Source organism: Canis lupus, chromosome 10, assembly GCF_011100685.1.
Source record: "Canis lupus familiaris isolate Mischka breed German Shepherd chromosome 10, alternate assembly UU_Cfam_GSD_1.0, whole genome shotgun sequence".
Taxonomy (NCBI): domain Eukaryota; kingdom Metazoa; phylum Chordata; class Mammalia; order Carnivora; family Canidae; genus Canis; species Canis lupus.
In genome coordinates, this window is record NC_049231.1 from 2,271,729 (window position 1) to 2,296,741 (window position 25,013).

Genomic DNA, 25,013 nt, shown 5'->3' on the forward strand with positions numbered 1-25,013 from the left:
TGGAGTTTGGCCAGAGGGACAGACGCCAGAGAAAGTCAGAGGCGGGGCTCAGTGGATAGTGGAGTGGGGTAAGGGGAAGGGGAGTTAGGGTGACTTTGGAGTTCTGGTTTGCAGGATGCAGACGAGAGGGACTGGGGCAGGGGAGCGGAATGAGCTGGAGTTGTTTTTGCCCCCCACACGTGAGCACCCTTAGCAGAGGAGAGGATGGGTATAGTGCATGTGACAGGGCTGGGCCCCAACCTCCTGGCCTGGAGGAGGACTGTCTCAGGGCAGGGGGACAGTTGCTGGAACAGGCCAACTGAGGCTTGTAGCTCTAGGGGGAGCTGACCCGGGAGACCTTGGTGGGAAAGTGGAGGATGAGGAGGAGAGGAGATGGAGTGGGGAAAGAGAAGGGGTGCCGTTTGGTTCAGGGAACTAAGGAGAAGGTCACCACGTCACTGCAGATGCGGAAGCCAGAGGAGGTCTCAGCACCCTCCTCTAACCTGGGGACAGACTAGATGGGGGCCAGGCAGTCTGTGGGGCCCAGAGCGAACACTCAGAGCTGAGGAGGTGAGGAGGTGCTGCAGCTCCCCTGTCTTTGGGCATTTCAGGACCTGCTGGAATTCTGGAAGGGGCTGAAGTTCACCCCGAGACTGCTTCTTCCGGTTGTGGGAGGGGCAGGGGCACCTGAAAACACTCATGTGGACAGTTCAGGTGGTTAGGAAGGGATGTATGGCAGATTTTTAGTCACTATCGCCACAGAAACCCCGATTCTTAGCTGGACCCTGTCAAGAATTATGAATGTCTGTGATATTATCCTAGTCATAAGCTGACGAGTTAGCCCATGTCGTAGCTGCTGGCAGGAGCCGAGGCTCCTGAGTCCGAGACTAGGGACATTTTGTTGTTCACAGCAAGGCAGTGGAACCGTGGCAGCCTCGGTTCCTCACAGGGCTTCACAGATGCCTGGACGCATGTGGGTTGCGTTTCAGGAGATGGACTCAAACTTGGGGAAACCAAATCTTTTATAATGGGCGGTATGCCTGCCCCTTGCTGTGGAGGGCGGCACGGAATACCTTCCATGGAAGTTCGCCATCCCTGGAAATGAAATCTGGAAGAAAGGACAGTCAGTGGTTCACTTGTGAGACATGAAGGAGTGGACTAGAACCGTGGGGAATTGTCTGCCTCCAGACGCATGGCCCTAGACAACCAGCAGTATGCTTCCAGGCTCCCTTGCAGCTACGTGAAACCGTCGAACTAAGTCGTGGTCTCCTGAGTGTGCGCTTTTGCGTGGCCTCTTCTGGGAAATTGCAAAAGCTGGCTGGCATGGCCCTGGGTTCCCTCCTCCCACCTTCTTCTGTCCTGGTGGCTGCCTTGGGGACAGGGTGTTGGGGCGGGAGCGCCATGTGGGGCCAGGAGGGGCGGGTGAGGGCCAGGGAGGCCGGGCCCCGGGACGCAGAGGCCTGGGTCTCTGACGGTGGTGGAGCTTACAGATTACGGTGCTGATGATCTTCAGGCTGCTTCACATGAGGGGAAAATAAACCCCATCCTCTGTCAAGTGTTGCTGTTGTTGTTGTTGTTTGCTTCATGCAGCCGAATTGGATGCTGCAGGAGGAGGACGCATGGGGGTTAAATCTGTCAGCGGAGAGAAGGGTGAGGGGCACTCTTCCCGGCCCCCTCACTCAGCCTCGGCGGTGACGGGGGAGGGGTGGGGAGTCGCCTCTGGCTTGTTCGCCACCCAGTGGTGTCGCCCCATTCACAGGGGGGCCCGGGCGGCCACGCGACCCAGCAGCGCCCACTTGAAGACCGCAAGCAACAAGCTGACTCCATTCACAAACCCTGTCCTCCTTTGAAAACCAATCACCGTGCAAAGCGTGACGGGGTGGTGGCCAGCGGCGGCCCATCTGTCACGCCCTTTCAGCGGCCAGGCGCAGGCGGCCCTTGCCTTTGTACCCGGGACACGCACCGTAAGGAGATCACAGCGCCTCCTGAATTATTCAGGGGTGCCCGGGTGTCGGTTCTATTATACACGTGCAGATCGCTCCAGCCTTCCGACCTCCAGCCCTGCGGCCCCGTGTCCTTCCAGGCTTTTCCACTGGCTGCTTTGGGCCTGTGGCTGCAGACCCCCAGGCCCAGGTGCCCTAATTTGCCTTGGCCTGCTTCCTACCTGCCCCTGGGCGCCAAGGCCGCCCTGCAGGCCCCGGTCTCTGCCCGGCGACTGTCCTCCCCGCCACCCCAGCAGCCCGGCCTCCTCCCTGTCTCTTCGGGCCTCTCCGCCGGCCGGTGACATCACTCTCCCGAGTGCCTGCCCGCTGGGGACATGGCAGCGGCGGGAGCCTGGCTTCTGCGGGCCTCCCTCGAGGCCTGGTGCTCGTGGGCCTTACGGTCTCCCCGCCAGCGCCCTGGTCCGGCCCCAGGCCGGCCTCTCCCCCTCCCCTGGGCTCCCAGGCGCCCAGCTCTCCCCGGAGCGGGCCCAGAGAGTCCCCCCAACTGGTAATGAGGCAGAGATGGTAATGCACAGTTAAGAGTAATGAAATGCAGTGATATTTCAGGCCTGACAGACCTATTTCTGGCAGCCTTAGAATTAAAGTGTGAGGCTTTGTACTGCAGCTGCTACTAGGAGCCTTCAGAGTTTTTCTAAAGATGTGAATAAAGCTTCCAGGGTTTCGGCTCAGATCACTGGGGCTATTTATCCTGCTGCTGCTTTCATTGTACCTTTTTATTTGAAATTTTAGAGCTTTTAGATGAAGGAAACACAGCAGCAAGTGCAAAGCATACAAAATATCCTGGTGGGGGGGAATGTCCTGGTTTTCCTCTGCGATTGTCCACGCGGCTCTGGGAGGAAGAGCTGCTGCAGGGCGGCCTGGCCCAGGGAGCCGTCCCTGGGTCCCCCCGTGCTTGCCGTCCTCCTGGGCTCCTGCCCCGCTGCATCCCTGCCGCCGAGATTGATGGGGCCCGTCTGTGCCCCTCTCGCTTGGGGGGGGTGTGCTAGGAAGAAGCAGATCCGCCCGGGCCCGGCAGCCACAGCTCATTTTCTAGACTCAGCCAGAAAGGCCAGCCGGCTCATTCCCATCTCGCCCCCAACCCCATGCCACCAGGGCCACCAGGAGGCTTGCAGGCCTCAGCCAGGAGGGCCCGCAGGGCTTGGGCTCTGCTGTCCCATGCACCGGGGGTGCATCTCGGCTCTGTGCACCACCTGCAGCGCCCAGGGCGGGCCATCTACTCTCTTTGGACTTTTGTTTCCCCGCCTGTGAAATGGGGACAATGCTGCATCATCTACTGTCCTTGTGCTGGACGTGAGGTGCCCCCCACACATGGAGTGGCAAGGCCTGTTGGTACCGTCGAAGGCGTCTCAGGAGTCAGGATAGCTTGGCTTCCCTCCGGGCGTTGCGGCTCCTAGGCCAAGTCCCTTCTCTGGAAGCTCCACAGCAGTGGAAAGAGAAGGGGCTTTGGGGCCAGAGAGAGCTAGGTTCCCACCCAGCTCCTTCTTTTTCTGGTTTGTGAGCTTGAGCAGGTTGCTTCACCTCCTCCATCCCCGTTTCCTCTTCTGACAAACAGCAACGATGAGCACTCCCCTCAAAGAGCTGTGGTGAAGGTTCAAGGAGATCACGCTCCTGCACAATCCGCACGGGGCCCTGCAAACGGTAGTGTTGGTCAGTGATGGGCCCCCCGCCCCTCCCCTTCTCCTCCCTCTGCTTCTGTTCAAAGGAGGGACATTGCAGATCCAGCCACCAGCTCACCGGAAATGGAGGAGGAAGGCAAGCATGTCAAGTGGCAGCAGGGGAGACCGTTGGCAAAATCCAGAATTTGGGAAATTCCCGAGGAGAGATGACCCAGAATCTTCCATGAGTAAATGACAGGAGGGAGAAAGAGGACCGAAAGGGCTGTGTAGACCCCATGGGGATCCAGATTCACACAAACCACCCGAGGGAAAAATAAGAGACCAGTAAGGAAATTGTGCTAATGGCTGGATATTTGATCACGTTTAAGTGATTGCTGTTAATTTTTCAGGTGTGACAATAGGTATTGTGGTTGGGGTTCAGAAGCCTTCCTCTCTTGGAACCCATACAGGAGAGATGACAGATTAAGCGATAGGGCAATCGAGGTTTGCTTTAAAATAATGCGGGGGTGGGGTGGGGGGAGGCATCCCTGGGTGGCTCAGCGGTTTGGCGCCTGCCTTTGGCCCAGAGCCTGATCCTGGAGTCCCGGGATTGAGTCCCGTGTCGGGCTCCCGGTCTGGAGCCTGCTTCTCCCTCTGCCTGTCTCTCTCTCTCTCTCTCTCTCTCTCTCTCTCTCCATATATATATAATAAAATAAAATAAAATAACGCAGGGAACCAAGCGGTGGGAGGGGGGCCTCGAGGAAGCGAAACTGGTCCCTTGGTAGAACGATTAAAGCTGGGTGGTGGTCCATGGGGGTTTGTTAAACTGTTTTCTCTCCTCTTGTATATGTTTGAATATTTTCATTAAAAAAAAAAAAGGCAATGATCCTTTGTAGATGGAAAGTGCTTTTCCCATCTGTTTCTTCCTCAGCCCCAGCCCCACCTGGACCGCCTGTTACCAGGGCCTCCCTGTCCTCCCAGACTTCGGTCTCTCCCTTCCAGTCTCCTGGCCACTCTGCCACCACGTTATCGCCCTCAAACACAAATCAGATCGCGTTATCTGCTTGCTTAAAAACCTCCTGGTAGCTCCCTATTGCCAATCATCTATCAGAGTCTAAAATCCTTGTTGTTGTTCAGAGCCCTTCACGGCGTAAACTCAGCCCTCCTGCCCGGCTCCTGTGCTGGCCCGTGCTCACCCCTGCATGAGGCCGGGCTCTGGTCACACGGGTCAGGCCCTTCCTGGCCTCCCTGACTTCCTTGATGCGGCTCTCTATTCGGCAGCTCCTCTCCCTTGACCCTAACTTCGTTTATTGAAGACTAAAGTGTTTTTCAAAGCTCGGTTCAAATGTCATCCGTCTTCATGCTTTCTGGAAGTCTTTACGCCGCTCACCAGATATCTCTGCCTCCCTGCCTTCTGGCATATCTTCTGGTAGGATCTCACTTCCTGGCTTTCTGAGGTTGGATGGGGCCATGTGACCAGTTTTAGCCAATGAGGTGGAAGTGGAAGTCAGACATTTCACTTCTGGGCCAAGAATTCAATTGCTAATTCAAAACCCTTTGGATCTGTCTTTCCCTCTGGCTCAGCAATATCCAGATATCAGCTGCTCCATCAAGCTGGGTTCTGGCTTGAGCACAAGGCCACGGAATATAACCTCCCGTCCACCGTGAGGGCGACCTAGTGTGGGGCAAATAAATCTGAGGGGTTATTTGTTTCTTTGGCATAACCTGGTCTATCCTGACTAATAATGCTTCCTCTCTGACTTGGAGTCAACTGTGCAATTCTCTGTAGTTTTACATTATCGTCCCGTGTAGGTAACATGTTGGGATGATACAGCCCTTTGGGTAAGGAATTCTGTTTTATGGTCTTTGCATTTTTGTCCCCAGCACTCAGCATGGTGCCCTGCAGAGCGGAGGCCTGAACTGAATGTCCGTAGTTGTGGTTTGTCTAGGCAGATTATGTGCAGGGGTTAAGATGTCCCCACTCTTGCGCGGGGCCCCCACACTTATTAGTCATAGAACCGTGATGGTTTAGAGATGGAGCCGGAATCATTCTCAGTGGATGGTATGCCCAGCCCCAGGCAATGGATCAATACTGGCCTAAGGCTGTCATAATAATCCCCTTCCCTTGTGGTTACGATTAGTTTACACACGGGCACACAGGCTGGCTCCAGCTGGTGAGATGTACAGGGAAGTCTCGTTCCATCCCTGAAAAACAGAAAGAGATGAGAAATGCAACTAGTCTGTCCTAATTTGGATCTCCCTGAAATCAGAGCCTGAGAGAGGACTCGAATGCTAATAGTCTATGTGGGAGCGGACCCGGGGTTGCAGGGGAGACAGAGTGGAGAGGATGAAACAGGAGAGGAAGACAAGTCAGTAAAGGGTTTACTTCTGAACTTGTTCTACTGGGGCTCAATCCTGCTGAGGACCCAGTGAGGGACGTCAGGATTGTCCCTCCAAATGGCGGGTGGCAGGGCGTTTATCTAATGAGTTTCATTGGTTGCCTGTTACCCCTAATTATACTGAAACTGGAGGGTCACCAGTGACTTCTCAGTGACCAGAAGCCAATGGGTGCATTCCATCCAGTTCCTTCTTTGCTGTGTCCCCCCTACTTCCTGCTCCTGAGCCCTCTTCTGTCCTGGTTTCTAGGACAGGTCTCCCTCCGATACCTCTGCAGCTGTCTCTCTGGCCACGTCTTTTTGCTTTCCTTCCCAGGCTATGGTAATTTCTTAGAATGAGACAGTAATAAGGTTTGTTGTGTCATTTGACTCTTCCTTTCATGAATGATTTCTCTGTAGCATGTGATGCTGCTCGCTAGCATTTTACCCGCAGTAGAACTGCTTTCAAAACCTGAGTCAATCCTCTCAACCCTGCTGCTGCTTGATCAACTAAGCTTACGTGATATTCTAAGTCTCTTCAGCTATGTTATTCAACAGTCTTCACAGCATCTTCACCAGGAGTTGATTTGATCTCAAGAAACCACTTTCTTTGCTCATCCATAAGAAGCAACTACTCATTCGGGGAAGTTATGCCATGAGATTGCAATGATTCAGTCCCTCTTCTTATTCTAGTTCTCTTGCTATTTCCACCACATCTGTAGTGACTTCCTCCACCGAAGTCTTGAACCCCTTGAAGTCATCCTTGAGAGTTTGAATCGACTTCTTCCAAACTCCTGTTCGTGTTGATATTTTGACCTCTTCTCATGAATCATGAATGTTCTTAATGGAATCTAGAATGATTAATCCTCCCAGAAGGTTTTCAATTTACTTGGCCCAGGTCCATCAGAGGAATCACTATCTATGGGAGCTAGATAGCCTTTCAAAATGTATTTTTTAAATAATAAGACTTTAAGTAATTACTCCTTGATTTGCAGGATGGATTTGTGTTAGCAGGCATGGGAACAATGTTGTCCAACAGCCTTGTTGGCCATCTCCATCAGAGCTCTTGGGTGGCCAGGTGCACTGCCGATGAGCAGTAATATTTTGAAAGGAATCTGTTTTTTCCTGAGAAGTAGGTCTCAACAGTGGGCTTAAAATAGTCAATAAACCATGTTGTAAACAGATGTGCTGTCATCCAGGCTTTGTTTTTCCTTTTACAGAGCATGGGCAGAGTAGAGTTGGCGTAATTCATAAGGGCCCTAGGATTTTCAGAATGATCAGTGAGCATTGGCTTCAACTTAGTCACCAGCTGCATTAGCCCCGACAGGACGGTCGGTCTGTCCTTTGAAGCTTTGAAGCTCCTCACTGACTTCTCACTAGCTATGAAAGTCCTAGATGGCATAATCTGAGAAAGGCTATTTGATGTATATTGAAAATCTGTTGTTTAGTGTAGCTGCCTTCATGATCTTAGCCAGATCTTCTGGAAAACTTGCTGCAGCTTCTACGTCATCACTTGCTGTTTTGCCTTGTACTTGTATGTTACGGAGACAGCCTCTTTCCTTAAAGCTCATGAACCAACCTCGGCTAGCTTCAAACTTTTCTTCTGCAGCTCCCTCACCTCCTTCAGCTTTCATGGAATTGAAGAGGTTTACAATCTAGAATTGCTCTAGATTATGCTTTGGATGAAGGGAATGTTGTGGCTGGTTTGATCGTCTAGCTGAACCACTAAACTTTCTCCATATCAGTGATGAGGCTGTTTCATTTTCCTACCATTCATATATTCACTGGAGCATCGCTTTTAATTTCCTTCAGGGACTTTTCCTTTGCGTTCACGACTCAGCTAAATGTTTGGTGCACGAGGCTAGCTTTCAGCCCGTCTTAGCTTTTGGCATGACTTCCTTACTAAGCTTAGTCATTTCTCCCCCTCTTCCTTTCTTTTTTAAGATTTTATTTATATTTATTTATTTATTTATTTATTTATTTATTTATTTATTTATAAGAGAAGGAGGGGTGGGGAGGAGCAGATCCTCACTGAGCAGGGAGCCCAGTGTGGCGCTCCATCCCAGGACCCTGGGATCATGACTGAGCTGAAGGCAACTGCTTAACTGACTGAACCACCCAGGCGCCCCTAAGCTTAGTCATTTCTAGTTTTTTATTTAAAATGCGAGATGTGCAGCTTTTCCTTTCACTTGAACACTTTAGAGGCCATTGCAGGGTTATTCACTGGTCTAATTTCAATACTGTTATGTCTCAGGGAATGGGGAGGCTGGAGGGAGAGGGAGAGAGACAGGGGAAGGGCCAATCAGTGGAGCAGTCAAAACACACACCCCTTTTATTCATTAAGCTTGCCATCTTACATGGGTGCAGCTTGTGGCACCCCCAAGCAATTACAATAGGACATCAAAGATCGCTGATCACAGATTAGCATGAGAAACCAACATGTGAGACCAGAGACATGAAGTGGAAAAATGACACCAACGGACTCACTCGATATGGGGTTGCCACAAACCTTCAATGTGTAAAAAAAGCAGTATCTGTGAAGTGCAGTCAAGCGCAGTGCTAGAAAATGAGGCCTGCCTGCCTCGCGTCTGTCCTCCTAGGCCATGCAAGTGCAAGGGCCATCAACTTACTAGTGTGAGGATGAGAACGAAGGCGGGTTGTGCATGAGATAAGGCCCGAAGAATGCAGCGGCCAGGGCCAGTGCAGCAAGGTGAGCATGCTTTAATCAAATCCACAGGTGATGCGGACTTAGGCTTTTGCACACATTTGAGAGCAACTGGGTTGCAGAAGAGGCTTGTCATTGAAGACAAACTCCAGGGCGTCTGGGTGGCTCAGGCCATGATCCAGGGGTCCTGGGGTCGGGCCTCACGTGGGCTCCCTGCTGGCTCGCAGGCCAGAGAGCAGAGATGTGTGGGCCCGAGGGGGCGGGGGGGGGGGGGGGGCGCATGTCTGCTGCCCAGCCACAGGCGGGCCCCGGGACACGTAGTGTGCAGCTCCTAACACCTGCTGCAGCTCCTGCCACCTAGATATGATCTGAACTCCTCACTGTGACACTGGCCTCCCTTTCTCACCCAGTCCTGAAACCAGCGAGTTGCTCTCTTCCTGGTTTGCCTCTGCTGTCACCCCCTTAGAACAGATGGTCATTGCTCGAGGACCAGAATGATGACCTCTTTACCCCTTAGTAGGTATCAGTGATACCAGACAAATGATGGCCTATGAAAAGTTCAAGGCGCTCTAAGCACAAAGGAGTCTGCAGAAGAGGATCTAATTCAAAACCAGAGGCTCAGGGAAAGCTTTCAGGAACAAGTGACAACTAAGCTGGAACCTGAGGCCGGGCTAGGAATTGGCTAAACCTAGAGGTTTCAGACCAAGGGAAAAGCCAGTGTGAAAGCTCAAGAAGATCAGAGCAAATTTAAGACACTGAAGGGAGGTCGGTTTATTTCAAGCGTGAAGGAGCAAGAGAAGAGAGAGCGATTGGAGGTAGACAGTGGCCAAATCATGCAGAATCTGGCAAGCCTTCTGAGCAAGTACTGACTTTATCCTAAAGGAAATGGGAAACCTGAAGGACTTAAAGCAGGAGACTGTTGGGACGGAACTGGAATTCTAGTAAAATCACTTTGATTTAAATATGGAAAAAAAATAAACGGATCGCACAAGATTAGAGGAAGAGAGCAGTTGGGGGAGAGTGACAGTTGACCAGGCAAGAGGATGATGTACGAGACCAGGGCAGTGGCAGTGGAGATAGAGAGAACTGGATGAGTTGGAGAGATACACGGAGGTAGATCCAAGAGGACACGGAGGTGGGAAGTGAGAGCACGGGAAGAGCCTGTGATGGTGGCCGGGTTTCTGGCTCGGCAAATGGGTGGCGCATCAAAGCAACAAACATGCCCCCAATCTCAGTAGCTTAATAGGACGAAGGTTCACTTCTCATTCTTGCCATGTGTCCCTCACAGATTGGCAAGAGAGTTTGTCATCCAGAATGAGTGTGACAGAGGCTGTGTCTCAGTGCATGCTTCCACGGTCACTTGAGGCAGCAAAAGGGGATGCGGCAAATCCCTTACAATGAACTGTGTTCTTCTTTTTGTTTTTTAAGATTTTATTTACTTATTAATGAGGGATACAGAGAGAGGCAGAGACACAGGCAGAGAGAGAGGCAGAGAGAGAAGCAAGCTCCGATGTGGGACTCGATCCCGGGTCTCCAGGATCACGCCCAGGCCAAAGGCAGGCACCAAACCGCTGAGCCACCCAGGTGTCCCCTCTCTGTGTTCTTTAGCCAAAACAAGTCCCATGGCCTCCCCTCATTTCAAGGGGGCAGGGGAATGCAGTCCTGGTGTGTGACTGGCAGTGGGGGAATTGCACCTGTTAGGTGAACAACACCAGTGACTCCCATGGATGGAGAGTGACGATGCCAGTCACTGAGAGGGGGAGATGGGTGGGACCAGGTCTGGGACCTTGCACCTCTCTAATACGTCCTGCACTCTGTGGCTAGGATCCTTGTTCTAGAACAAAAGTCTCATGTCCTTCCTCTGTTCAAATCTCTTTAGAAGCTCCCTGTCACCTACCTGGTGACTCTGTGAACCCACGGTGTGGCCGGGGGCTTAGCACTTGCCTACCGGGCCGGCTCCATCGGCGGGCATTCCTCTCCATCCCAGCCACCCCTCCAGCAGGACTCGGAGTGCCCTGAATGTGCCTCACTTTCTCAGCCTCCGTACCCTCATCTATGCTTTGTTTCTTGGCCTGGGATGCCCTCTTCCACCCTTTGCCTCCCTGTGTATCTGGAAAGCTGCTATTCCTCCTTTGAGAAAGCCTGTCTACATTTCTCCAGGCAGACGTCAGTGCACCTTCTTTTATTCCGCTGGTTAATGTTGTCCTCACTTCTGTTATAGTCCTAACTTCATTTTGATAATAGCATTTAGGTGTCTGTTTCCCTCTACATGTGGCTCCTAAATTTATTTGTTGTCTACTCAGTGGCCATTCCATACGCCTGCCACAGTACATGGCTTCCCCTTAGAGGATTTCACTTATTCCCAGCCCAGGGATTCAGGGAGGATGGACTCTTGTCCCCAGTCACCCCCTAGCTAATCAGTGTACTGGTCAGAGTGGCTGGCTCAGGGATGGGCACTTGACCCATTTCAAATGAAGGGGAGAACAGGAGTCTCAGAACCTGTAAAGCAGTTACTAGTATGAAGATGTGAGTCTGGGATTGTGGGCGCCACTTTACGACTGCAGTGGGAGAACCTGGAGCTGCTGGAAGGCCACTATATGAAACCGCACTGTGACAAAACCATCATGAAAGGCTGTGTGGCAAAGGGGGGAACCGAGTCCTTGGTGGCATTGTGTGAACTCTTGGATCAAGCCTTGCTCAGGGGCAGCTCTTCCTCAGGAGTTTAGAGTAATGTGAGCAAATAAATTCTCTTTACTCCTTGAGCCAGTTGAGTTAGATTTTTGTTTATTGTGACCTAAGAGACCTAACTAGTAGAGAAATTAGTACCATGAGTGTGGAGGGATTTCAAGAGGCAGGACTCCCTCCTCCCCCGCCCACCAAAATGGAATTAATTTAACCAAGGAGGCAAGATGAAAAGCAGTAAGAACCCCTGTATCTTGGGCTGAGACATTGGTGATCTGTTACAGCTAGTTATCCGGTATCGTATTATATCTTGGGATGCAGATCATACACCTACTGTGGCTGTGGCTGAGATTCTGGAAACTGGCAGGACTGGAAAATCCCAAAAATTTTGCCCCGAGGTATGTTACTATAAGCAGAAAAGGGGGGGAATACATGGCATGAGATAAAACTGGGATATGGATTAATTCTGCTCTCTAGCCCTTTCTTAAAGACCTCCTGTTTTTTTACCTCCAGGACACAGGGATCTATCAACCCTGCCACTCCCCCCAGAGATGTAGGCGGGATATAGCCTAAAGGCAAGGACCATATTTAAGGTTTCTCCCCAGTTGTTCTAAGATATAGTCTAAGACTAAATGTCAGGCTGAACGTCTGGAAGGCCTGTTGCATACCAGACTCTAGACCCAGACTAGTCTCGGCGAGATCTCTGGTTTTATATACTAGCTCATAGAAGACACCGCGGGCAAAACAGACTGGAAGCCTACCAAGGGACATATAGTGCTGTAAGAAACTCTTAAGTCTAGAGACTTTCTGACTCTCAGGTCCCCAAACACAGGGAGTCAACCTTCTTCTATGAAGGCCATAGAAGTTTTATGTTTCATAAAACATAGTTCTGTGATTCATAAAACATGAAAGCCACAATTCTGACACTTCTTATGTACATAAGCATTTTATCAGAAGTATCCAATTTTGGGGTTCATTCCCCCCCAAATATGACTCCTTTTATCTGGTATTGGGCTCAGGAATAAGCATTTTTAACAAATGTCCTCAATGATTCACAGACAGGTGATGAGGGAATCCCACTTTGGGAGACAGTGCAGTTAGGGAAATATTAAATTCCTTAAGGACTCACAGCAGCACTTCTTCTGTCTTCACGGTCACTAGCACCATGTAGGCACAGCATGGGAGCGTCACAGAGCCTTGTCTACTAGATCTGAAAAGCACGGGTTTCCAGAGCCAGCATGGATTTGGGAAGTGTGTAGACTGTGGATCTGGCCTGGATTCCTGCTTCCTGATCCTTGTTTCTGCTTGATCCTGCTTTGCACCTACTGGGGTAGCCATAGCCCCACTGAGCTGGCAGTGAATATGCCTGGGATCCTCTGTCACTGCCTCTTAAGGAAGCAGAGAGTTCTGGACACATCCGTAGGGGTGAGGAATGTGTCACAGGTTGGAGAGAGTGTTTACTGGGCTTCTCATGTTTATTTTCTTCCTTCCACCACACCTCAGGACAGGGAGTGTTCTGAGAGCCTCGGTGAAGCAATTATACTTTTCTGGCACGTTGGGTGACTCATGTGTCTCAACTCCACACATCATCAAAGGCCTTGGAATTGCCAAGGTCAGGATATTTAAAACCACATTCTTGGGAGGGTTCTGGACACTGCCAGTTCAGCTCAGGAAAAGAGAAGTGCCCGGAGGACAGCTGTCAGGGTTAGTGCCCACTGTTTACAGCAAGTCTAACAGCACACAGCAGTTATAGGTATGGCCATATTGTTGTTTAGTTCTGGCTGGTGATTGCCAAGTGACCACGGATTTCTCTTTATTCAGTCTCCTAAATAGTTAATTCAGCACCTACTGTATGCCAAACATCAGGGAGGCTACAAAGATGTGTAGGCACAAACCTACCCCAAATGAGCTCACAGACTAGAAAGGAACATAGTGGTTCTGCAGAGAGACTCATGGACAATAATCACACCCACAAGTAGGGTATTATAAGCTCACTAAGGAAGGGCATACAAGTTGGAGTGGTGGAGATGATGGTAGGGTATAGGGAAATCTTTGGGAGTAGGATCCTGGCCTGAATATATAAACTTAAGTGGAAGTTAACCAGGCCATCTTCAGTATCTTGCCAAGATGGAATAATGGATGGAATTTACCCTACCACCTGAAGCAATGAAAAAGTTGTACAAAATATGTAAAACAATTGTTTCAGACATGCCAGACAGCACAGGACAATGATCCTCAAGAGAGGGAAAACAACCAGGGTGAGCCCCATGATTGCTTCAACCTTCTTTCTTGAGAGAGTTCCCAGGCTGTGACACAAAGAGGGGGAAGCCAGGTAGACCCCAGCAATCTCTCAGAGTTGAGGAGATGGACCAGGGAGTCTAGGGAGGCCAAGGCAGCAACTAGAATTTTCAGGGTGGAATACCAGAGAAGAGTGAGACATGAAAAGGGGAAGAAGGAGAGGACAGAGAAAGAGAAACAGAGAAAGAGACAGAGGGATCCGTGGGTGGCTCAGTGGTTGAGCATCTGCCTTTGGCCCAAGGCGTGGTCCTGGGATCCTGGGATTGAGTCTCGCATTGGGCTCCCTGCATGGAGCCTGCTTCTCCCTCTGCCTGTATCTCTGCCTCTCTCTGTGTGTCTCTCATGAATAAATAAATAAAATCTTAAAAAAAAAAAGAAGAGACAGAAACAGAGATATTCAGAAAACTGCAGAGGGTTCCCTTGAGTCCTTAGCTGAATACTGGTCAGAGCATGTGAGTGAGGAAACCACCTGAATCTGGGGAAGGAACCACGAAAAAGGAGCAGAGGAAATAATCTCTGGAACGCACACAAGGCAAAAAATAGTTTGTATTTCTACTAGTCAGAATGGCAAACCTCATACATCACAAGACATCAGATAAAGTACTCAGAAGAGGATTACCTTGATAGTGGGGCAAAATTAGCTCTAGACTAATGAATATGCTGGTCACAACTAACAAAACTTAAAAGCAAGCCTTGAAAGTATCAAACTGTTTTCAAGTAACTTAACTGTGCCCCAAAACAAAGCTCAAGGGTATTTATAGGAATACAAAAATGTCCAGCATCAAACAAGGGAAAATTTGCAATGTTTGCCATTCAGTCTAAAATCACCAGGTATGCAAATAATCAGGAAAACATGACCTATAACAAAGAAAAGAAATCAATCAATGGAAGTAGACGCAGAAATGACATAGATGTTAGAATAAGGACATTAGTAGACAAAATCATATAATGTTCAAGAATGAGAGATTAATTATGTTAAGTATAAGCATGGCAGGTATAAAAAAGATCCAATCAAACTTTTAGAGATGAAAAAATAAATTTATTAAAAAAAACAAAACTTTTAGAGATGAAAAATATAATATGAAGGGCAAAAATACCTTGGAAGGAATTAGACACTGAGGAAAAAAATACTAGTAAACGTGAAGACATAGTTATAGAGACTATCCATAAAGGAGAAAGGGGGAAAAAGAAAAAAATAGAATATCAGGGATCTCTGAGAAAACTTGTGGGGTCTAACATATGTGTAATTGGAGTCTCAGGAAAATGAGGGCAAAAAAATATATTTAAAAAAATAATGACCAGGGACCCTGGCTGGCTCAGTTGGAAGAGTGTGTGACTCTTGATCTCAAGGTCATGAGTTTGAGCCCCACATTGGGTGTAGAGATTACTTAAATAAAATTTTTAAATGACCAAATATATTCTACATTTGATGAAAACTGTAAACCCATGGATCCAAGAAAGTCAATGAACCCCTAGCAAAAGAAACCAAACTATACAAAGGTGCATCATAATCAGATGGCTTAAAAGCAGTGCTGAATAGAATATCTTACAAGCAGCCAGAGGGGGGAAAAAAAAAGACACCATGTATAAAGGAACAAAGATAAAAATGACAGCAGACTTCTTTTAAAAATAATGAAAGTCAGGGCAGCCCAGGTGGCTCAGCGGTTTAGTGTGGCCTTCCACCCGGGGCCTGATCCTGGAGACCTGGGATCGAGTCCCACATCGGGCTCCCTGCATGGAGCCTGCTTCTCCCTCTGCCTCTCTCTCTCTGTGTCTCTCATGAATAAATAAATAAAAATTAAAAAAAAATAATGAAAGTCAGGAGTCAATGGAGCAACATCTTTAAAGTACTGAAAGAAAAAAATGTCACCCTAGAATTCTATACCCAACCAAAATATCTTTCAGAAATTAAAGTGAAATGAAAACATTTTCAAGCAAAATGTGAAAGAATTCATAACCAGCAGACGTGCACTACATTTAATGTTGACAAAATCCTGCAAGTAGAAGGAAAATTATACTAGATTGAAGTCTGGGTCTGAACCAGGCAATTAAGAAATGAGGTGCTCCATAATAAATGAAGGAGGAGTAAGATAACTAGAATATCACAATTTTGAAACCTCTAATGTATAGTGGATCTTAGTAATCATGAACAACGGCTGACAATATGGCAAAAAGGGAGACAACCAGATGTCACACACATCGAGAGAGACACACTTCAACACCTGTATGAAATAACCTTGACAAAAATGCAGAAACAAAAAGTGGTCATAATAGTCAAACTTGATTCTGGCCTCTAGATCTAACTAGCAATTTACAGGATAGATAAGGGACAGAAAAACATTTAAGTGACACTGCTTGGTCTTAGTAAAAAAAAAAAAAAAATCCAGATTTGGGAAATTCTGTAGGATAAACCACCAGATTTTTTTCATTAAAAACAAACAAATGTGGATGCCTGGGTGGCTCAGTGGTTGAGCCTCTGCCTTTGGTTCAGGGCATAATCCTGAAGTCCTGGGATCAAGTCCCACATCAGGCTTCCTGATTCTCTTGCTGCCTGTGTCTCTACCTCTCTCTCTGTGTCTCTAATGAATAAAGAAATAAAATCTTTTATTTTTTATTTTTTAAAAATCTTTTAAAAAAAGAAAAAGAAATAAAAAAAACCCCAAATGAACAAGCAAACAAACAAGCAAACTTGTAAGGAGAGAGAAAGAATGAGAAAGACTGACATTTCTGTGGAGGGGGAGTCACAGACTTCAGGAGAGTTAAGAGAGAAAGAAGAATCTTCTTTAAGATTCTCTAATTCTAACTAAAAACAGAAAACTTGGCAAGGCATTCAGGAGAACATGAACACTGACAGGTATATGAAGCAATTATTGGAGAGAAAATACAGTTACCCAGGCCAAGAGAGGAGGAAATTCACTCCAGAGGGTGGGGACAGCAGGCGCAAAGGCATGCCCTCTTAGTGAGAGAGGAGTTGTCTGGAAGTTTCCTGCTACCAGGAATGTCCTCCCTTACCTCCGGGCGAGGGCTGGCTCTGGTGCTCTGGCTTCTGAGGCAGCAGAAGGCAGAATAATGACACGGAGACTATTCCTGTCGACCTCTCTGGCCTCCCTGGGTATCAGGCTGCCGTGGGAGGAAGAAGCCCAGGGTTGTCAAGGCCACTGTCACCAGCAAGGGACCAGGAGCCAGCAGTGTGGGTGAGACAGAGGCTTCGAGCCTCCACCCTAACCTCATCATCACCTCCCAGCTGTGTCTGGGGGTGGAAGACCAAGAGGGGGAGACCTAGCGAGAAGAGGGAAGAGAGCAGGGGAGGTGGGCATAGAGCTTGGTGTGCGCCCAGGGCTTGAGTGCCCCTGGGCTTCCGGCTCTGATCAGGCCGGGCGCTACCCTCCTCCCTCCACCCCATCTGCAGTTGAGGCCGAGGCAGAGCTTCCAGAGCTTCCAGAGAGAACGGAGGGATAAAGGGGATGCTCTGGCCGCAGAGATGAAGGAGTGCTCAGGTCACCAAGCAAGTTGTCGTGATGAAACGACTGCAGGACAAGCGGGGGGACCTGACCTTGGCTTATCCACCATCACTCGGGGCTGGACCAGGAACGTCTTGGTGCCTCTGGCCTGTGCTCGCTCCACTGTTGCACCAAGTGCTCAGTGGGAAACAAGAACTTTTTTTTTTGTTGTTTTTTTTTAAGATTTTATTTCTTCATGAGAGACATAGAAAGAGAGAGACCCAGGCAGAGGGAGAAGCAGGCTCCATGCAGGGAGCCGGCCGTGGGACTCGATCCCGGGTCTCCAGGACCAGGCCCTGGGCCAAAGGCCGCGCTAAACCGCTGAGCCACCCGGGTGCCCTTTTTTTTTTTTTTTTTTTTTTTAAGATTTTGTTTATTCATGAGAGAATGAGAGACACAGAGAGAGAGGCAGAGACACAGGCGGAGGGAGAAGCAGGCTCCCTGCAGGGAGCCCGACGCGGGACTCGATCCCGGGACCCCGGGGTCACGCCCTGAGGGGCAGGCAGATGCCCAACGCCTGAGGCCCCCAGGCGCCCCGAAACAAGAACCTTCTGAGCTACCATGACTGAGGGTTTACCTATTCATTTCAGCTCCTCGGCCTCCCTTTGAGGAAGGTAGGCTTGTTAAACCCAACTAGGAGACAGGTGACAGCCCGAGAGGGCACCGAGCGGCTAGCGGCCCGGCCCCGAGGCCCCTGCCCCGCACGCCTGCCCCGCGCCCCGCTCCCCCACCCCGGCCCAGCAGGACAGCGCCCCCCCCAGGCCGAGCTCGGAGCGCAGGCCGCGGGGAGCGTCCGGAAGCCCAGGCCTCCCTGCGCCCACAGGTGCTCGGCCCCTCGCCCCCCGCCCCGGGCGGGAGGGGCTGGGGCGGCCGCGCTCCTACCGCGGAGCCCCGAGGCCCGGGGGGCGGGCGGCGAGGGCAGCGCCCCCCAGACGCGGCCCAGGCTCTGGCAGGCCCCCGACAATTTAGCCTGAAATAGCAAAGAACTTCTTTCCCGGCTTTTTTTTTTTTTTCCAGGCTTTTGGATGAAGTTCTATTTTACAAATGACTCATTATTATATTTATAGCTTCTCTCCAAATGATTCAAATTGTGGTTTGTCGCCTCCCTGTCTCTCGACTCCCCCCGGCTCGCGGGGGCCGCGCTGTTTACTGCGCCCCAGGTGCGGCGGGAGCGGCTCCGCCGTAATTAGGCCTCAGCCCCGCCGGCGCCCCACGTCCGCGGCCTTTGTTCCGGCACGTCCTGGGCCGTCTCCGCGCTGGCGCGGCCTGGGCTCCGCGGGGCGCCCGTGCGCGTGGGGCGCCCAGGGTGGCCGGCAGGGTCGCGGGCAGCCTGTGGGGGCAAAGGCGCGAGGCCCGGCGGCGGGGCCCCCGAGGCCCTGGGGGAGGCCGGGGCGTGGGCCTGCTCCCCTCACGCACACCTGCCCCTCAGACACCTCGGGCTGCGCCGGGCCCGCCCCCCCCCCCACCTGCCCCTCAGACACCTCGGGCTGCGCCGGGCCCGCCCCCCCCACCTGCCCCTCAGACACCTCGGGCTGCGCCGGGCCTGCGCCCCCACACCTGCCCCTCAGACACCTCGGGCTGCGCCGGGCCGCCCCCCCACCTGCCCCTCAGACACCTCGGGCTGCGCCGGGCCTGCGCCCCCACACCTGCCCCTCAGACACCTCGGGCTGCGCCGGGCCCGCCCCCCCCCACCTGCCCCTCAGACACCTCGGGCTGCGCCGGGCCCGCCCCCCCCCACCTGCCCCTCAGACACCTCAGGCTGCGCCGGGCCCGCCCCCCCCCCACCTGCCCCTCAGACACCTCGGGCTGCGCCGGGCCTGCGCCCCCACACCTGCCCCTCAGACACCTCGGGCTGCGCCGGGCCGCCCCCCCCCCCACCTGCCCCTCAGACACCTCGGGCTGCGCCGGGCCGCCCCCCCCCCACCTGCCCCTCAGACACCTCAGGCTGCGCCGGGCCGCCCCCCCCCCCACCTGCCCCTCAGACACCTCAGGCTGCGCCGGGCCGCCCCCCCCCCACCTGCCCCTCAGACACCTCAGGCTGCGCCGGGCCGCCCCCCCCCCACCTGCCCCTCAGACACCTCGGGCTGCGCCGGGCCTGCGCCCCCACACCTGCCCCTCAGACACCTCGGGCTGCGCCGGGCCTGCGCCCCCACACCTGCCCCTCAGACACCTCGGGCTGCGCCGGGCCCGCCCCCCCCCACCTGCCCCTCAGACACCTCGGGCTGCGCCGGGCCCGCCCCCCCCACCTGCCCCTCAGACACCTCAGGCTGCGCCGGGCCCGCCCCCCCCCCCCACCTGCCCCTCAGACACCTCGGGCTGCGCCGGGCCCGCCCCCCCACCTGCCCCTCAGACACCTCGGGCTGCGCCGGGCCTGCGCCCCCACACCTGCCCCTCAGACACCTCAGGCTGCGCCGGGCCGCCCCCCCCCCACCTGCCCCTCAGACACCTCGGGCTGCGCCGGGCCTGCGCCCCCCCACCTGCCCCTCAGACACCTCGGGCTGCGCCGGGCCCGCCCCCCCCCACCTGCCCCTCAGACACCTCGGGCTGCGCCGGGCCTGCGCCCCCACACCTGCCCCTCAGACACCTCGGGCTGCGCCGGGCCCGCCCCCCCCACCTGCCCCTCAGACACCTCAGGCTGCGCCGGGCCGCCCCCCCACCTGCCCCTCAGACACCTCGGGCTGCGCCGGGCCGCCCCCCCCACCTGCCCCTCAGACACCTCGGGCTGCGCCGGGCCCGCCCCCCCCCACCTGCCCCTCAGACACCTCGGGCTGCGCCGGGCCCGCCCCCCCCACCTGCCCCTCAGACACCTCAGGCTGCGCCGGGCCCGCCCCCCCCCCCACCTGCCCCTCAGACACCTCGGGCTGCGCCGGGCCTGCGCCCCCACACCTGCCCCTCAGACACCTCGGGCTGCGCCGGGCCGCCCCCCCCCCACCTGCCCCTCAGACACCTCAGGCTGCGCCGGGCCGCCCCCCCCCCCACCTGCCCCTCAGACACCTCAGGCTGCGCCGGGCCGCCCCCCCCCCACCTGCCCCTCAGACACCTCAGGCTGCGCCGGGCCGCCCCCCCCCCACCTGCCCCTCAGACACCTCAGGCTGCGCCGGGCCGCCCCCCCCCCACCTGCCCCTCAGACACCTCGGGCTGCGCCGGGCCTGCGCCCCCACACCTGCCCCTCAGACACCTCGGGCTGCGCCGGGCCTGCGCCCCCACACCTGCCCCTCAGACACCTCGGGCTGCGCCGGGCCCGCCCCCCCCCACCTGCCCCTCAGACACCTCGGGCTGCGCCGGGCCCGCCCCCCCCACCTGCCCCTCAGACACCTCAGGCTGCGCCGGGCCCGCCCCCCCCCCACCTGCCCCTCAGACACCTCGGGCTGCGCCGGGCCCGCCCCCCCACCTGCCCCTCAGACACCTCGGGCTGCGCCGGGCCTGCGCCCCCACACCTGCCCCTCAGACACCTCAGGCTGCGCCGGGCCGCCCCACCCCCACCTGCCCCTCAGACACCTCGGGCTGCGCCGGGCCTGCGCCCCCACACCTGCCCCTCAGACACCTCGGGCTGCGCCGGGCCCGCCCCCCCCCACCTGCCCCTCAGACACCTCGGGCTGCGCCGGGCCTGCGCCCCCACACCTGCCCCTCAGACACCTCGGGCTGCGCCGGGCCCGCCCCCCCCACCTGCCCCTCAGACACCTCAGGCTGCGCCGGGCCCGCCCCCCCCCACCTGCCCCTCAGACACCTCGGGCTGCGCCGGGCCCGCCCCCCCCACCTGCCCCTCAGACACCTCAGGCTGCGCCGGGCCCGCCCCCCCACCTGCCCCTCAGACACCTCGGGCTGCGCCGGGCCTGCGCCCCCACACCTGCCCCTCAGACACCTCAGGCTGCGCCGGGCCGCCCCACCCCCACCTGCCCCTCAGACACCTCGGGCTGCGCCGGGCCTGCGCCCCCACACCTGCCCCTCAGACACCTCGGGCTGCGCCGGGCCTGCGCCCCCACACCTGCCCCTCAGACACCTCGGGCTGCGCCGGGCCTGCGCCCCCCCACCTGCCCCTCAGACACCTCAGGCTGCGCCGGGCCGCCCCACCCCCACCTGCCCCTCAGACACCTCGGGCTGCGCCGGGCCTGCGCCCCCACACCTGCCCCTCAGACACCTCGGGCTGCGCCGGGCCTGCGCCCCCACACCTGCCCCTCAGACACCTCGGGCTGCGCCGGGCCCGCCCCCCCCCACCTGCCCCTCAGACACCTCGGGCTGCGCCGGGCCCGCCCCCCCCACCTGCCCCTCAGACACCTCGGGCTGCGCCGGGCCCGCCCCCCCCACCTGCCCCTCAGACACCTCGGGCTGCGCCGGGCCGCCCCCCCACCTGCCCCTCAGACACCTCGGGTTGCGCCGGGCCTGCCCCCCCCCCCACCTGCCCCTCAGACACCTCGGGCTGCGCCGGGCCCGCCCCCCCCCCCCACCTGCCCCTCAGACACCTCGGGCTGCGCCGGGCCCGCCCCCCCCCCCCACCTGCCCCTCAGACACCTCGGGCTGCGCCGGGCCCGCCCCCCCCCACCTGCCCCTCAGACCCCCCGGGTTGTGTTAGTGTCAGGCTTTCTTGCGAGGAGCCAGTCTCTGGCCCCTGAGGAGCGGGGAGGGTTCCCGGGTTCCCTCCGCTTCCAGAGAGCTGCCCCCCTGCTGCCCCAGGGCGCGGGCGCGCGTGGTCAGGTGCCTTAGAGGGGAGCAGCGGGCTCTGGGGGAGGGGAGGGCAGTGGAGACGAGGCCCTATCTGCAGCCTCCTTTATCCGCTGGGTGCCCCTGCGTGGGCGTCCCCTGGCTGCTCGGCCTGGGCGCTAAGACAAGGGGAGGCCCGGAGAGAGCCTTCTGGAGCTCCTAGTGGCGTCGCGACGGCCAAGTGCCTCTGCGGGGCGGTGCAAGGACCGGGCGTTGGAGGGCGCCCCTGGCCCGGCCCCCTGGCCCCCCTGCGCTGGCCGAGGTCGGGGCCCTGGGCTCTGGTCGCCCCCCCCCCCCCCCGTGCTTCCATGCTCCGTGGGTGGGAGGGAGGGGCGCGGGGAGGCCCGTGGGAGCGGGTGTGGACGAGCATGACGTAATCCTTGGTGAACTCAGCGTGAGGCCGTCACCAGATGACTTCCATCTGGGCTGAGCCGGTCCCTGCAGAGGGGGTGAGGCAGCCAGGCGTGGGCCGGCGTCCCGGGTCCCCCTGTTCTGTGGAGGAGGGGAGGGTGCTGAGTCTCCCCGCAAAGGGAAGGGGAGGCCGAGAGGAGCAGCAAGGGGGGCGCGGCGGGGGTGGACTTGCCTGGGCCTGGGGACCTGGAGACCTGGGGGAGAGAGACGCTTCTGTTAGAAAGAAGCGCTGGGGGGTCCCGGCGGGCTCAGTCGGTGGAGCTTGCGACTCTTGATCTCGGGGTCGTGGGTTCGAGCCCCATGTGGGGTGTAGAGATTACTCAAAAAAATAAGGTCTCTTATGGGGTCTGTGGTCTGTAGCCGGCTCCTTGCCGGCCCCCTTCCGTTAGTCTTCCGACAGCCACGCCAAGGTATTAGGGTGCTCTGAATATTCTTAGACGGTGCCGTTTTTGAAGGGGTGCTCACGGGCCACGCCTTTCCCCCCGGCTTCTCTCATGCTCCCCACCCAGCTGGGCTCCTTGGAACCCCCTTCATGCTTTACCCAGGCGTGGGCAACGCTGGAGGCTGGCTCTGAATTAAAGCTGATCACGGAGCAAATAAATTTCTCAACCAAGGGGGGGTTTGGTGGTGGAGAGGCCTATGAGGGATTTGCTTCACTGCACGTAGGATGAGGACGATGATTTGGGGACGTTGACTGGAGCTCGAAGTATTACTTTAGGTTTATTTGTGTACCTCCTAACTTTTAGGTCGCAACTTCCTTCTTATGTTGGAGATGTTTTTAGTCTGACGAAGTGAAATGAGAGACGATGAGACCAGCCTGCACACCCTTCTGGAAGTGTGCTCGCATCCCCTATCTCACTCAAGGCCTCTCACTCAATGCTCTTCTCCATTTTCTTTATAAAGATCCTGGGATAGATTCAAGAACTCGCTCAAGAGGGCACAGCTAGTGAACGACCGAACTGGGTCTGGAACCAAGGGCTCCGGTTCCAATGGTGACCCCCTTGTGGTTCTTCTGTTTTCCCCAATTTGAGGAGGGAGCGGATGCGTACAGCAAGACAGGCAGCGGCAGCAGGGGTGAGCGCCGAGTCTGGGAGCGGGTCAGCGCCCCCCCTTAGCTCTGGAGCTCTGCGACAGGTGTCCCCAGAGCAGCTGTGACCCAAGGCAGCAGAGGAAAAGCCTCCCAGTTGTTCATTTAGCTGCAGATCTCTTATGGGGTCAGAGTGAATGTTGCTGACCCTACTTCTTTATTGTGGTAAAATGTACATAACCGAGAGTTTCCCGCCGTGTGTAAGCTCTGCGTGTGGCATTAAGGACATGCACACTCGGGACACCTGGGTGGCTGAGCGGTTGAGCGTCTGCCTTTGGCTCAGGGCCTGATCCCAGGGTTCTAGGATCGAGTCCCACGTCGGGATCCCTGCATGGAGCCTGCTTCTCCCTCTGCCTGTGTCTCTGCCTCTCTCTCTCTGTTTCTCTCATGAATTAAAAAAAAAAAAAAGAAAGAAAGAAAGAAAAGAAAAAAGGACGTGCACACTGTTGCACAGCCATCATCACTCCCTGTCTTCAAAGACTTTTTCATCTTCCCAAACTGCAACTCCACACCCACTAAAGCCGTAACTCCCATCCTCCACCCTCCTCCCCCAACCCCTGGCAACCGTTATTCTCCTTTCTATCTCTGGGAGCTTGACCACTCGAGATGCATCATGTAAGTGGGAATCATGCGGTATTTGCCCTTTGCTCTCCACCTTACGCTGTCTTATTGGTCAAGGGACGGTCCCTTTCAGCTACGACAGAGGTGCAGGTTAGCAGCGCTCCATGCCCACAGAAGAGTAGGGGAACAAAAACCAGAGAACACCACAGGGAGAGACAGAACCAGAGTGCTTCGGGGTGGATTTCTTGACTGTCAGGGGTACCAGATGTAAGGGGGCGGTGGTGGCGGGTGGATGGGAAGAAAGTGTCACATGGAAAACAGAGTGCTGCGCTTTACCGTCCCAGGGGAGGGGTAGCTCCCTTCTGGAGGAGGTGCCTGCCTCTTTTTTGAGGCTGACGCTCTGATGGGCCCTGATGGGGAAGCCACTCCAGTGAGAGGAGGGTGGCCCTCTGGCCAGGTTGAAGGCAAGACAAATGGTTCTGCAGGAGACACCCACGGGGACTTGGAGGTGGATAGAAGGGTCTGGAGGAGAAGAGAGAGGCTGGAGGAGACGGCGTAGTTGGGACTTAGGACAGAGTGAGGAATATTTCGGGGCAGGGGAAAGGTTGATGAAGTTGCAGAACAGGAAGGTCTCCTCGTGGATTCCAATGTGCTTACTGTGGTCCCCCTCCAATACCCCAAACTTTGAGTGTCTGCTTCTGCGACCATAAGCCTTCTGGGGGTCCAGGGGCAGCTGGGGGAGTCAGGAAGGGAGCAAGGGGGCGGTGCCTGAGGGAGGGAGGGACAGTGGCTGCAGGAGGTGAGATGCAGATGAAGGAAGGAAAGCAGGGAATCCGAGCCAGAGGTCCCCAGAGGAAGCACAAGCCCTCTGTGAATCCCGGGCACAGAGACGGTGGTAGCGGCCGGAGTAGGACTGCGAGGTTGAGGGGACGCAATGATGGGGTCCCTACTATTAGTGGGGTGGGGCCCAAGTCATTTTCTTGAATATTAGGTGGCAGGCAGTCCAGGTAGACAGCCCGAAGGAAGGCATGGTTGTGGATCTCATCTTCTTGGGGGACCTGGTGGCAAGATCTAGCCGGGGCCCAGCCGGGTAATTTGGGAATTACCCCAGGTAATTCTCTGGGGTCCCCTCAGCTCAACTCACTGCCTCCGGGGTTTC

General features: G+C 55.2%; 1 long non-coding RNA gene across 1 annotated transcript; it reads right to left on the bottom strand.

Moving 5' to 3' along the window:
* Nucleotides 1-2,699: 2,699 nt before the first annotated feature.
* On the bottom strand, nucleotides 2,700-17,227 carry LOC119873577. Its single transcript, XR_005365308.1, has 3 exons — nucleotides 16,610-17,227; nucleotides 4,774-5,782; nucleotides 2,700-3,611 (listed from the first exon to the last, which is right to left on the bottom strand). It is a non-coding gene; the product is annotated as an uncharacterized LOC119873577 (long non-coding RNA).
* Between the last annotated feature and the right edge of the window lie 7,786 nt (nucleotides 17,228-25,013).